Genomic DNA, 13236 nt, shown 5'->3' with positions numbered 1-13236 from the left:
GCCAGTGCAGCACAGACTTGCAGTGGGTGACAAAGTTGGAGTTGGGTTGCCAAGAACATGGTCCTGGGCTCACTCTATAGGTCCTTCCTCATGCCACACAGCGGAATTGGCACTTATCTTGAACTTTCCTCTGGAGTGGCCAGAACCAGAAGCTCCTCCACTTCCCGAGTGTCATGAAATCATAGTGCTTTTGAGAAAATGGCTGGAAGATGGGTTTATGTCCCCCACCATAGGCCTCCCCACAGGCTTACAGGCTGGGAAATTCTCAGTTTCCTCTTTCTGTCACCATTTCCTGCTGCATAGGGAGAAAAAATGGACACCCTCCTAGATCTTGCCTGCCTCTGGAGTCAGGGTACTGACTGCATTGATGAACAGGGTGACCAAATGTGGGCCACACCTGAGTGGTCCTGGGGTCTGAGGTTGGCCAAACTCTTTATTTTCTACTAACAAAGTTAAACAGTCTTTATTTCTTGTTTTACTTCTTATTAAATCAGCAATTTATGCTTGGGGTAGATCAGATAGAAAGTACAGATTGCTAAGATTCCTTGGAATGTGGCCTTGGGTTTGAGTCTATGGATGGTGTTGTGTACAAGTGTTGTTCAGTCATTTTAAAGGAATACACATTGTGGTGGTCGCAAACATACACCTGTAGGATGAACTTGCAAATATACTATGCAACATGAAGGCCTCACTGTGGTTTGTGAAGATCATCCTGATTCACAAGGACCCGTCTTTCCCTCGCCTTAGAGGGAACAGAACCCAAGTCCTGGAAACTGCCTTTAAGACTCCAAATTTGTTTTGGAGAGGGTAAAAAAACACCAATGCTGGAGAGGACTATGATGAGTTTTAGTTAAAAATTGATTTCTAAATGTGGAATCAGAATAAAGTAATACATGTGTAATATAAGCATATATCATTTTTCTAAATTATCATATTAAATTTCATAAATATCTATTAGATCTCCTAAAAAGTTGATATCATCAGGAAAAAACTCCATTTTTATCCTCTTCCTGGGAAATATTTTCTATTCCCACACTTGATTTCAGCTTTTATTTTGACACCTGTGTTTGTATATTCAGTTTTTTTAAATCGAGGATTACTTGCATATATCATCTAATCACCTGTTTTTAATTCAATGTAATCATACACACACAAAAAAAAAAACCTTAACACCAAAAACACAAATAACCCAATCAATAAATGGGGCAAAGACTTGAAGAGACACTTCTCAGAAGAAGATATACAGTCAATCAACAAATATATGAAAAAATATTCAACATCTAAAGCACTGACAGAAAAGCAGTCAGAATGGCAGCTGTTAAGAATAAAAACAAAATTAAGTATTGGTGAGGATGTGAGGAAAAAGGTACACTCATACACTGCTGGTGGGACTGCAAATTGGTGCAGCCAATATGGAAAGTAGTATGAGAGTCCTTGAAAAACTTGGATCGGAACCACCATTTGACCCAGCTAACTCTCTTCTCAGTCTATACCCAAAGAACTTAAAATCAGAAAATTGTAGTAACACAGCCACATCAATGTTTATAGCAGCTCAATTCACAATAACTAAACTGTGGAGCCAGCCTAGATGCCTTTCACTAGATAAGTGGATAAAGAAAATGTGGTAAATGTACACCATGGAATATTGCTCAGCATTAAAAGAATAAAATTATGGCAGTTGCACTAAATGGATGGAGTTGGAGAATATCATGCTCAGAAACATAAGCCAATCTTGAAAAACCAAAGGCTGAGTGTTCCCTCTGGTAAGTGGATGCTGATAAATAATGAGGGAGTGGGTGAAAATGGAGGAACTTTCATTGGGCCAAGGGGAGGAAGAGAAGGAAGAGGAAATAGGGCTAGGAAAGATGGTGGAATGAGATGGACATCATTATTCTAGGTACAAGTATGACTGCACATGTGGTGTGACTCTACATCATGTACAACCAGAGAAACAAAAAGTTGTGCTCCATTTGTGTACAATGAATCATAAAGCTATCTGCTGTCTTGTATAACTGATTAGAACTAATAAAAAGTAAACGAAAAATAACACCTCTCTTCTTTATAAATTACCCAGTCTGTGGTCTTCCATTATAGCAATAAAAAACAGAAAGACAGGGCTCCTCAGGAATGCAGAGATCAGGAGCTCAGGGTTGAGCACCAGAGCCAGACACACTGTCTCCTGTGGAGAGCTTCCTTCCCTCCAGACCCACGAAGAGAAAAAACCAAGGCAATTCCTCCTGATGGCTGTTGGAAAGCACTACTGCTGGTTCACTGTCCTCTGGCCAACAGGTTCTTTACCTCTCATCTTGTTCCTTTCATTCCTTTGTTACTAATAATCATATCTTGCTTTTCAAACCCCAAACCTAGCTCAGAATATTATTTGAATAAAAGCTGCCATGAAGCTGCAGTATGAAGAAATGCATGACCTAACTCACTAGAGCAGCTGAGTAGGATCCAGGCTCCCCTGTCCAGGCTTCAGGCACTCACCAGCAGGGGTCCAGGAAAGGCCTTAGTCTCAGCAAGGAAGGGTATGTTTGGAAAAATAAAAAATAACTTGCTGCCCCTACATTTCAACTCTGGATGGACCAGCTCTATTTGCCAGGGCAGTGCCATGCCACCCCATGCCAGAGCACACACTACATGCTGCCTGTAACCACAGGATGCACAGGACAGAGCAGAGAGCATCAGCAATCCACAGGCTTTCCCAAGTTAGCAGATAAAGCAGACAGCCTGGTATTTCAGAAAAAAAATAGGAGGAAAGCAACATTTCCTGTATACATCTGCTTTAAAATTATAGCTTAAAAACTATGCTTAAAGTAAGTAAATAAATAAATAAATAAATAAGATTGAGACTTATTTATAAAAAAAAAAATTAGAAATCCCAGTCTCATAAATAAGTCTAAGTCATACAAGTCCTAGTGTTATAAATAAATTAAGTCTGGTCTTGTGGCAAGAACATTTCAATGTACAAATAACAAAAGCACATTAGGTCTACAAGGCATACATGTGGAAAATGAGTCTCTGATCTTCAATATCATTCTCCCCAGCCCAGTAGTAATGAGCCTTTTCCCTGTTAATTGGTGATGTTTTGATTTGGGCATCTGCATTTACATTCTTACCTTCAGTGTGGTTAAGATGAATAGTATCCAATATATTTCATAATTTATTTATAATCTATATATAATGATGGATACTATCTTTATGAAATAATTCTTTCTTTAGAAAGATCATCCATTGCTGTGGGGATGTGGCTCAAGCAGTAGTGCGCTCTCCTGGCTTGCGCAGGCCATGGATTCGATTCTTAGCACCACATAAAAAGAAAATTAAGATCTTGTGTCCACTGAAAACTAAAAAAATAAATATTAAAAAATTCTCTCTCTCTCTCTCTCTCTCTCTCTCTCTCTCTCTCAAAAAAAAAAAGATCATATATTGATAGAGTTATTTGGGGGTTTTTTTAGTGCTTACCTTTTTGAGTTCTTTGTATACCCTAGAGATTAGTGCGCTATCTGATGTGTGAGGGGTAAAAAATTGCTCCCAAGATGTAGGCTCTCTATGCACCTTACAGATTGTATCTTTTGCTGAGAAGAAACTTTTTAGTTTGAGTCCATCCCATTTGTTTATTCTTGGTTTTAATTCTTGTGCTTTAGGAGTCTTATTCAGGAAGATGGGGCCTAATCCCACATGATGAAGATTAGGGCTTACTTTTTCTTCTACTAGATGTAGAGTCTCTGGTTTAAGTCCTAGGTCCTTGATCCACTTTGAGTTTAGTGCATGAGATAGGAGTTTAATTTCATTTTTTTTCATATAGATTTCCAGTTTTCCCAGCACTATTTGTTGAATAATACTCAGCAATAAAAGACAATAAGATCATGGCATTTGCAGGTAAATGAATGGTGTTGGAGAAAATAATGCTAAGTGAAGTTAGCCAATCCCAAAAAAAACAAATGCTGAATGATTTCTCTAATATAAGGTGACTGACCATATGGGGTAGGGAGCGGGTGCATGGGAGAATAGAGGAACTCTAGATAGGCCAGAGTGGTGGGAGGGGAAGGGAGGAAGCAGGGGGTTAGCAATGATGGTGAAATGTGATACACATCCTTATCCAAAGTACATGTATGAAGACATAAATTGGTGTGACTATACTTTATAAACAGAGATATAAAAAATTGTGCTCTATATGAGTAATAAGAATTCTAATTCTTTTTACACTGATTCTACTGTCATGTATTAAATAAATAAAATCAATAATAAAAATTATCTTTTTGGTGTTGGAGAGTAAACCCAGGACTGCTTACCTAGTAGGCAAGTGCTCTACCACTGAGATATACTCCCAACCCATTAAAAAAATCAGTTTTGGGGTTGGGGCTGGGGCTCAGTTGTATAGAGCTCACCTGGTATACATGAAGCACTGCATTCAATCTTCAGCAATGAATGAAAAAAATAAAGGTATTGTGTCCATCTAAAACTATATATATCAGTTTTGACACCTTCCTCACATATCAAGTTATAGGAGCTCAACATGTTAGAAAGGGGTCAAAACTGATTTGACACCTGAAGAAGTTGAATGTAACCTTCCTTTTGCTGTAAAGATATTAATTACCAACATAGAATAAGGTAAAAATTATAAGATGGTCCCTAAATAGAAGACACCTTACTAGCATGTTTATCTTTCTTCCCATTCCTCTATGTCTTTAATTTCATTTTCTTGACTTAAGATATTAGCTAGGAACTCAGCAAGATGTTAAAAAGAAGTAATAGGAGAGGATACTCTTGATTGTTCCTGATCTTAGTGGGAAAGTTTTAAGATTATTATCATTAAGAATGATGTAGGGGTGATATGACAGCCAGCGCCCAGGTGGTAGGGGCAGCCCACCAACTGTGTCAAGTTGCTAACATTGAACTAGATGTCACCCAAGCCCAAGGGTGAAAAGTGATGAGAAGGAGGCTCAGGTACCACAGGGGTGTCTAGGCCACTGGTGACAATTCCCTGGTGCAAGCCCAGGCCAGGCCTCTGTATTTCTAGGCAGATAGCAATGGTTGGCAAGAGCCCTGCAGCCCCGCCCTTTGTGGAATTCTGAGTGCTTGGGTCATAATTGACCCCCCCCCAGCATTCCAGGAGTTTCAGAGCAGAGGTGGATAGAGACAGAGGTGGTTTTCAGAGGTGGATAGAGACAGAGGTGGTTTTCAGAGGTGGATAGAGACAGAGGTGGTTTTCAGAGGTGGATAGAGACAGAGGTGGTTTTCAGAGGTGGATAGAGACAGAGGTGGTTTTCAGAGGTGGATAGAGACAGAGGTGGTTTTCAGAGTGGGTCTGATGGCTCACTGAAATTGTGGAGATGTCATTCTGGTTTAGAGGCCTAGGTTCCAGCTTGGACCACACCTTAGGTCATGTGGGGAACAGCTTGGCTTCCCTCACCGGCCATATGTCGAATGTCACCAAGGACATGGTTCTCGATGATTTCAAGGATGTAGAAGCAGTTTTACCTAATTATTGGAGAAAGAACATTGAAGATACTAAATGGATGATCAGATATGACAATGAAAGACTTAAAAACTATTGTACTGACCTGGAAGAAAGGTATGCAGCATCCGAGCTACGGATCCAACATCAATCTGCAAATTACTGAAACGAACTGGAAGAGAAAGAAGTAGAAATCAGGCAACTGAAAGCAAGGCAGTTTGTACTAGAGGATGAGTTGTTGCAGTTGAAGTCAGCTGCCCAAGCACTACATTCAGGAGCTGGTGGTTTACCATCAACCACTGCCCCATCTTCATTTGGTCATGAGATCAGTCATTGTTCAGCTTTTCTGGTGATGACATGGGCTTCAGTGACATCATTTCAGCACAACAATAAATTAAGAGACTTTCAATTGAAGTTTCAAGACTTGAATTGGAAGTTGGCCATTGGAGCGCTAAAGCTCAGGCACAGGCAACACATAATTCTGATCAAAGTGAAATCTGCAAACTACAAAATACTATTAAGCTACTTGAACAAAACTGAAATCAAGACCTTGATAATCATAAAGATGAAATTGCAGTTTTTCAGAATGTACATCAACAGAAACTGGCAGAGATGAGTCGCTGGTATCAAGAGGAACTAAATGACTCTGAAGAAAGAATTAAAAAACTTGAAAATCAGTTACAACAAGATGACTCGGGAGTAACAGTAACTGATGAGTTACTGTTCTCGGGTTCTACAAACTGAAAAACTAGACTCTGCCAGTAAGATAGAACAACTTGAGGATCAACTAAAAGACATAAATAAACAATTATCTTTGGCACAAAATGACATAGAGGTCTTGAAGAGAGAAAAAGAGCAGTTCAGTGTGCAAAAGCTACAAATAATGGAACAGTGTAAAAACTTGAAGCTGGAATGTAGTCAATTGCAGCCTTCTGTGATGGAGCAGAAAGATGAGGAAATTAAGAATTTGCAGAAAACCAGTTAACAAATAAAAGCCCAGTTGCAGGAAGACACACACAACACTCCAACAGACAATTCTGATAGTTTTCAAAAAACAAAAGTCAAAAATCTTCATATAGAAAACGGAAGTGAAAAACACAACTATGAAACTGAAAAAGGAGTGAAAGGAATCCAAGAATGAGAACTTGAAATGCAACTTGTAAATGAAAAGAATAGATCTTTAACCAACCAGATTAATCAGCAGTTGGTAAACTCACTTCAAGTTGGTAAACTCACTCAAGCTATTCAGCAGGAAGGCATGGAGATACAAGCTCTTTAGGCAAAAATTTATTAAAGAAAACTTGATATGATTCCACTCCAGCTCTTGGCTGCATCATCACGTACCTCCCAGTCAGCAGAGGTCCAAGAGCTGAGACAATCACTGCAAGAAAAAATGGCCACCATTAGGATGCTCCAGGAATTGTTGCCGCCACAGAGAGAGAAAACAAAGAACATGAAGAAATGGATTCTGAAATTAAAGAGCTCAAGGAAAAACAAGATGTGTTAAAAACTTTACTGAAGGAAAAAGACCTCTTCATCCAAGCCAAAAATGATCAGGTACTTTCTTCAAATGAAAAGCTCACTGACAAAGTGAATGAAAACGAGTTGTTGAGGCAAGCAATAACAAACCTAAAAGAGAGAATATTAATTTTAGAAATGGACATTTCTCAACTCAAAGGTGAAAATGAAAAAATGATAGAAACATCCCAAGAAAAGGAAATGAAGTATCAAGCATTACAAGAGAATAACATGAAGTTCTCTGTGATCCTTCTAGAACAAGAGTACAAGTGCCACTTCATGAAGGAGCAAGCTCTTGCCTTTGAGCAGCTGTTACTAGAAAAAGAAGATGGCAAAGCTGGGGACTTAAGTCAGCTTTTAAAAGCACTTGAATCCATGCAGAAGACCATCCTATTTCAGCAGGAGAGAGACCAAGTCACCTTGTCTCTAAAGCACCAACAGATGGCAAACCGGACCTTAGAGCAAGAAGTTCAACACTTACATGACAAAGAATTACACTTAAAGCAGGAGGTACAAAGCCTGAGGAGCCATCTTCTAGAATCAGAAGATTCTTACACCCAGGAAATTTGAGCTGCAGAGAAGAGAGAGAGGAACCTGAGAGAGAAAGTCACACTATTGGAGGAAAAGCTGCTCTCCTCTTCTAATGCAAGTCATCAAGCCAGTGTGCAGGTAGAGTCCCTGCTGAAACAGGTGTGCTTCCTCTCCCAAGAGGGATGAGAATACACTGCAGCTTTCGCTCTACCAGGAACAAGGTTCTAGAGCATTCCCAACAAGAAGAAAAAGCTATGTATTCCAATGAATTAGAAAAGGAAAGACAACATACAACCGAATGGAAGGAAAAGGCAGAAAATCTAGAAAGAGAGGTATTGTTATTACAGGAACGCTTGGTGAAGCCAACCATGTGTTGGATTCAGCAACCAGACTTACACAACAGTTCCATCGAGAGGAAGAACAGATTGAACAAAGTGAGCTCCCACGTGAAATATTGGATGATGCCCAAAAGAAATTGATGAACTCGGAAAATGGCACAGAAGGAAAAGTGGACAAAGCCTTAATGAGAAACCTGTTCATTGGGCATTTCCAGACACCGAAAAATCAGCGTCCCAAAGTGTTAAGGTTAATGGAAAACATCCTGGGCATTCAAAAGGAGGAAATGGAGCAGTTGTTGAATGGAGATGATGGTGGTGTTACTAAGTGGATGAAGAGTTGGCTTGCAGGAGGATCCCAATGTGTCCTCAACACACCTTTGACACCAAATGAGCAACCTGGGCTTAATAGTTCTTTTTCAGAACTTTTTGTCAAATTTTTGGAAACAATTTCATTCATCCATTCCATCACCAAAACTTTCTGCTCATGCCATGAAGTTTCTAGACTCCAGAGGAAGGAGAAAGGAACGTGCAAATGTACCAAGAAGTGGGAGAGACGCAGCAGAATTCAGAGCTAGTAGAAGAGAGGCTGTGAATCCATTCTTGGCACCACGACGTTCTGCGGCTGTGCCACTGATTAGCCTAGCTGGACTTGGACCTGGTGGACCTGGGAATCTCCTTTTGAATCCCATCGCAGACTTCATGCCCACCTTTACACCATTGCCAGTGTCGCCGAACAATAGCTCCAGGGTTGTACTAAAGGACCTTTGAAAGCAATTCAAAGTGATTCTCAAGCCAGAGATGAGTTAGCACTTTAAAGAAGAAATAAACATTTTGTTCTTTTTATAAAGTGGCCTTTACAAAAAGAAGTCGTGTATTTGTAAGGACAAAGAAAAAAGTTGATCCATAAAAGTACCAGGTATTTTGTCTCCCCCTCCCCATTTTTAGTGTGTGTTTGTTTGCTGTAGCACTGTTTTAAAATAAATTTTTCTTTGTTTACTGTAGTCCCCTTTTTCATATGATATTTTGTTCTGATGCTATCAGGTAATCAACAGCAATAATAACTATAGCTCCAACCCCCCTTTTTAGGATTATATTTGTTAAATTTAATTATATTAAGATAAAAAATGATACATTTATATAAAAGAGTAGAAGAACCATCCAACCCATATGAAAACCGTATGAAAAAGATCATACCTCAGAATTTGGGCTAGCTGAAAACAAAATATGATGTAGCAAAAAGTTGTGAATTCTTTAGTTTATAAAAGAAAACACTGTATAACTACTAAAAGAAAATTACAGTGGGAGGGCCTGAACATGGAGTTTAGTGGATAAATTCTAAGATTCTTTTAATGCAAATACCTATCCATTTTACTTCATTGTATAAAAATCATTTGATGTTCATTTTGTTTTCTAGATGTTAAATAAGTCCAGAAGGAAGATGGCTTTTGTCAGACCCAAAGTATAATCACATGCATCCTTAATTTGTAAGAATGTATCATTAAATATCTGGACTGTTTACATACTTTGCTCTGGGCCCTTCAGTAATGCTTAAAAACACATTTTTAAAAACATTTGATCAAGAAAAAAGTGGGATAGAGAAATAAAACATTTCAAAGTTTTGAAAGATGAAAAAGTTAACAAAGGGGCAATTAAATCCTTTCTTATTTTGGTAAATTAATGTAAAAGATAAATCAAAAGTTTCTATCTTAATTCAGGTGATATCAGAGAATTGAGAAAGCAGATTATGTAGCAAATGCTTCAGTGACACCTGTAATTTCTAAAACCATTAACATTTTTATTAAAATTGATTCAAATAAAATTTAATATAAATTAAATTATTTAACGTAAATCATATTATAATTTATTATGAATTAATTTCAATAATTTAATTTATTTTTTAATTAAATTACAAATTTAATTTATTTCATTAATTCATTTTATTAATTGTTTTTATTTATTAATTTAATAAAATTATGATTTACATTTAAAATTTTATTGAATTGTTTTAAGATTAGTTTAAAATTAATTTAAATAAATTTTAATAGAAATCAAAGTATTTAATATTCATATATAATTTAATATGAATTTTAATAAAATTAAATTTTGGAAAAATATTCTCAACGGTGTTAGAAATTGCAGGTGTCAGAGAACTATTTGCTATATAATCTCTTTTTTTTTTCTCTTCTTCCATTGATGCTGTGTGTAAGGCACTTCATTCTGAATGGATATGCTTTGCACCAGGGGCTCTTCAACTGCAGGCTGCTTCTGAGAAAGGCCCCTGGCAGCCTGGCTGCATCTGAGTGTCACTGCATAAGACATCTAGGCTGGATAGATGTAACACTACTGTCATTGCATAGGGCTACACAAGTAGGTAATGCTCGGAAACTAACTTTACATGGCTGCTTGTTAAAACATTGTCATTGAGTAACAGTAACTTGCCCATACAGTATTTCTCTCTTTTAAAAAATCCAGCATGCTGCTGAAATAAACCCCAATATAAATGACCACAAAGGGCATAGTAACACTATGGTTATCAGTCTCCAAGAATATTGCTACTTTATATCCTAAATCAATACATAGGTTTATGGGGTTTTTTTCCTAGAAAGCTTGGTTTTAATCTATTAATACTCAATCTTAAATGTGTTGAAAAATAGTTTTGAGTGAGTCTATAATATACAAAATATTTGCAAAGCTCTCTTTAAACACAAGACCTTACATAAAAGTTTTCTTTCCTGGGTGTACAAAGAATGCAGAAAACCACCAAAGAGTTATAAAAATACTGAAAACTCGTCCTCAGATGAAGATTCTTACAACTTAATACAAACATCGAAAAGAACTATGATAACAAAGAGTCTGTACAAATCAAATGACTAAAACATAATTTAAAAATAAAAATAGTAAAGACAATTAGAATTGTGCCCAGTTCAGTTGTCTTATCAAAAGCAAAAATAAAAAATAAAAACCAAAAAGAAGGGGGAAAAAAAGAGAGGAAAAAAAGTACAACAAACTTTCAGTGCTCCTCAACAATGGACTTTGAGAGGACATTCATTTCCATTTCAAAATGAAATGCATCTGATGAAAAAGCTGGGTTGTGCTTATTAATTCATTAAGGAAGAAAGCTGCATCTTCAAGGTGAGAAGGAGTGTGGAGGGGCTCTCCAGAGGCCCTTCTCCAACCTGGCGATCTTGGTTGATGACAGTTACACTTGCTGACTGACAAACCTCATGAAAATGACTGCTGTGAGTTTTGTTTCATTTTTGATTTTTTGGTCTTTTGCAGACTACACTATTTCCTTAAATCGTTTGCAGAACAAAGGCTGAAGGGTGCTCCCAGGTACTGTGTGTTTAAGGCAGTACCAATGAATCAGTACATTTACAAAAGGGAGAGGGGTTAGGATGCACATCTTTCATTTTTTCTTCATGTATTTTTTTTTTGGCGGGGGGAGGGGGTTGCTTTACATTCTTTCAATTAAATTCTACATTTAATTGCCAAGGAAGTCACAGGCATGAAAACCTCAAATCAAGTTTCCCCTGAATTAGGATGGACAGACGCTGCCCCTACAGGCACTTCTGGGCTGGGAGGGGGCGTCTGAGGGAGCCCAGTTCACAGATCCTGCACACGCGCTGTACAGCACTTTGGAGGCATTTGGAGTTGCAAAATAGAATATACAAGTCCGTTTCACAAAATTCTAAAAATAAAATATATCCTGGGCTATCAATAAAGCATGGAAAAAATCATATTAAAGGAAAATTATCAAGAAAACCCCTTCAGGGTAATGCCGCGCGTCCTAGTCAGGGAAGGGGGCCATCTGAGGAAACGGGGGCAGGTGATCTAACAGGCCAGCTCGGCCTCCTCCATGCTCATGCTGCTCTTCCAGCTGCTGGCCTTGGAGGCCCCCAGGGACACGGAGGACAGGAGTGGGTCAGTCACCCGGGCAGGAGAGGGGGTGTCCTCCGTCAGAATGTCTTCCAGCTTGGACCCCATCTTCGCGGGGACGCTGTAGGCCTGGACACCCTCGGCCACGGGCCCCAGGCTGCTGCTGAAGGCCAGGGTGCCATCTGTGAGGTCCAGGCTGGTGCACGCCAGTTCTGCCTGGTGCTGCAGGAGGTTGTGACTGCAGATCTCCAGTACCAGCTCTTGCTTGATGATCTGGTTCACCAGATCCGGGGAGCAGAGACCCGTGGATGGAATATGGGAGAGTCCGTGAGCCTGGGCCTGCATCTGGATTCTGAGCAGCAGGTGCGGGTTGGCGTGCTCCAGCTTCTTCCGCTGGCTCTCCAGCTCCTTGGCACGATGCTGCTCTCGCTGCCGCTCCGGGAGGTAGTCCATGGACGCCTTCAAGATGGTTCCCTTGTTCCAGCGCAAGTTGGGATCATTTGACTTGGGAATCAAAGTACCTAGTTCTTTAATGCGGTCGTTTATGTTAATCTTCTTGGTTCAATCAGGTTGTGATTGTCCTTCTGCCTCTCCTTTGCCAGAGCTCTCACTTCGGACTCTGTGAGCTCCCGCTTGATGTTGGGGAGATTGGCAGGATAGGAATTGCTGATCCTGAGGGGGGAGGGGGGTGGCTGGGGTGTTGCAGGCCTTGGCTGCCTTAAAGGTGGATCAAGTTTCCAGAGACAGGTAACGTGTTGTGTTTGCCATCTGCAAGGCGGGGTCCATCAAGCCCAGGATTTCCTCATTATAACTTGATTCCAGGCTAATGATGTCATCGAGGACATCATCCATCTGCAGCATGAAGCCCATGGTGTGCATTCATTCTGGGGCACTCGCTCTTTACCTGTTTTGCTCTTCAAACTTATAACCGCTCTTTGTCACAGTTGGAGTTAAGCGTGAGCAGGGCCATGGGGCTGTTGGGCGTGCTGCTCCCCAGCACCGGTGGCATGACGCGGTCACGCGGCTGGTTTGGACATGGCAAGCTCAAGATTTGGTTGGCATGTTTATTTGCTAAAGGGGTAGAAAAGTACTGCTTTACCTGCTACCACTGTGCTTCCTGTATGTGGTACTTGTGGGGTTTTCGAGGTGGGTCTGCACCTTAAGGACTTCCATGGGCACCTGGGTGGCAGAGCGAAGGGTTGTGGGTGCGCTGATGTTCATGGCTGGTGTCTGGTTCACGGGCACTCTCTGCTGCAGGAACTGGGCCGCCTGCAGCTTTTGCTGCTGCTCTCTGTGCTCCTGCTCCTGCATCTCTACAAGCCAGAGCTGCTGGCTTAGCAAGATGCCTGATGTCATACTGGAGGAGCTTACCAGAGGCTTGGAGGCCCCTGGATGCTCCACAGAACTGCTGCTCTTCAGGGGCTGACTTTTGAGTTCTTAGTAGGTTTTGGGCTCTTCGTGAAACTCCTCCCTGACTTCGAAATCCAGCATGATCCCAGATTCCGACTGCAT

At 40.0% G+C, this 13236-nt stretch overlaps 2 pseudogenes; one reads left to right on the top strand and one right to left on the bottom strand.

Moving 5' to 3' along the window:
• The first annotated feature begins 5336 nt into the window (after positions 1-5336).
• LOC113196570 (thyroid receptor-interacting protein 11 pseudogene) lies at positions 5337-8655 on the top strand (annotated as a pseudogene).
• Positions 8656-11679: 3024 nt separating this feature from the next.
• LOC113196579 (microphthalmia-associated transcription factor-like) lies at positions 11680-13236 on the bottom strand (annotated as a pseudogene).

This window comes from Urocitellus parryii, chromosome 3, assembly GCF_045843805.1.
Source record: "Urocitellus parryii isolate mUroPar1 chromosome 3, mUroPar1.hap1, whole genome shotgun sequence".
Classification (NCBI taxonomy): domain Eukaryota; kingdom Metazoa; phylum Chordata; class Mammalia; order Rodentia; family Sciuridae; genus Urocitellus; species Urocitellus parryii.
This window is presented reverse-complemented; position numbering and strand designations above follow the sequence as displayed.